Source organism: Myotis brandtii, unplaced genomic scaffold (assembly GCF_000412655.1).
Source record: "Myotis brandtii unplaced genomic scaffold, ASM41265v1 scaffold352, whole genome shotgun sequence".
NCBI classification, from domain to species: Eukaryota; Metazoa; Chordata; class Mammalia; order Chiroptera; family Vespertilionidae; genus Myotis; species Myotis brandtii.
The window spans coordinates 1,148,193-1,150,185 of record NW_005363542.1 but is presented as its reverse complement, the minus strand read 5'-3'; the positions used below and the strand labels follow the sequence as shown (position 1 = coordinate 1,150,185).

The window sequence follows — 1,993 nt, the reverse complement described above, 5'->3', positions numbered from 1 at the left end:
CCCCAACCGCCTGATCGGCCCTGCTCTGTGGGTGATAGAGGGTGGCGCCCCAACCCCCCTCCACGGGCCTTGCTCTGTGTGTGACAGGGTAGAGCCATAACCTCTCCATCAGCCCTGCCCCGAGCGTGACAGTGGTGGTGCCCCAACCCCCCTGATGGGCCCTGCTCTGTGCATGACAGGGGGCAGTGCCCAACCCCCTGATTGGCCCTGCTCTGTGCGTGACAGGGGGTGGCGCCGCAACCTCCCCATCGACCCTGCCTTGAGTGTGACAGGGGGCGGTGGCCCAACCCCCCAATCGGCCCTACCCTGAGCGTGACTGAGGGTGGCATCACAACCTCCTTATCCGCCCTGCTCTGTGCATGACGGGGCGGCGCCCCAACTCCCCAATCGGCCCTGCTCTGAGCCTGACCAGGGGCTGCACTTAGGGATTGGGCCTGCCCTCTGCCACCCGGGAGCAGGCCTAAGCCAGCAGGTCGTTATCTCCCGAGGGGTCCCAGACTGCGAGAGGGCACAGGCCGGGCTGGGGGACCCCCCTCCCCACCCCCCGAGTGCACAAATTTTTGTGCACCGGGCCTCTAGTAAGAATATAAAGGGAAATATATGTGAAGTATTTCCAAGAAAAGAAATTACATGACTTTGTTGAAGACTGATTATTGGGAATAGAGAGAAAAGGAGTGTAAGAGATGATACCAGAATTTTTCATGATACTCATGACTTTGTATTACTTGCTTTACATTTGATAGTTCCTTTAATCCTCATTACAACCCTGTGAGGTGGGAATTACTCCATTTCCACAGATAAGAAAACAGATGGTCAGAGAAGGTAACCACCTTGCAAAGGTCTTAAAGCTAGCCGGCCCAACTAGTTCTGCCTGAGTTCAAAAACCAATGCACTTCCCTAATCATTGTGCTACCTTCCTTTGGAGGTTGGGAGAACATAATGCCTCCACCAAAGGGGAGAGAAATTAATTGGTCCCGTTTTGGACATGGTAGATTTGAGATTAACAGAGTAGCAGCTATGTGGAGATACTTGGTATTAACTAATTGATTTTACATTTTTATTAAATCTTCTACAGTTTGACCTTATTATCAATGCATATTTTTGTGAAGAACCCTTTTTATTTAACATTTCTTTTTTTTTTTTTTTTGGTAGGAAAATTTTTTCAGTAGTTTTTTATTTATTAAATTTATTGGGGTGACATTGGCCAACATGATCATATAGGTTTCAGGTATGGGTTTCTGTATTTTGCACCATGTGCCCACCACCCAAAGTCAAATCTTCTCCTGTCATTATACATTAGGATCCCCTTCCCTCACCTGCCCCCCCTTAACATTTCTTTAAACATGCTTAAATATCAAGACTAATGTGCAGGCAAAATTAATATATTTAAAATTTGAATAGAAATACTAACATTTCTTTAAACAGCATTTGGCCTACATTTGGGGCCACAGAAGTATGACTGCTTATGACATAAGGCAATAGTACTACAGACAGACTCATCCTAGGCGCACCCTCTGCCCCCTTCAAAAAGAGGCATCCAGATAGAAAATAGACAAAAAACCAAAACCTACTCAAAGAATCTAAACACAGTAAAGATTATTCTGTGAAAAAGAAAGGCATTTGGCTTCTTCCTCAGTCTCAAAGGCCAAAGGAACATTGGAAGAAACATATACCAGCGACTGGGAAACTGGTGGTGTCGTTTCCATTGGAAAAGAACATGCTCTCATTCATAGCAATCCTGAAACCCAGCACAGAAACTGAAACCACCTTCGGGGGGTTGTACATCTATTATTCTAAAACGATATTCTTTCCTCATCCTTCACAGACAGCATCACATCTCTTAGCCTGAAGGCAGACATCCGTAAATACAACCCAGACACTTTTGCTAGGTGAGTAATTGGTTTGTTTTGAGGAGGAACCCAAGTTATTCTGAAATAAAAAATAAAACCTTGACCAAGTCTGTTCCTGCTGGAGGATAGTATTGCAGCCACAA

The 1,993-nt window shown here is 46.0% G+C and overlaps 1 pseudogene; it reads left to right on the top strand.

Moving 5' to 3' along the window:
* Nucleotides 1–1,993, top strand: part of LOC102248750 — a 24,629-nt pseudogene that overhangs the window by 10,672 nt on the left and 11,964 nt on the right.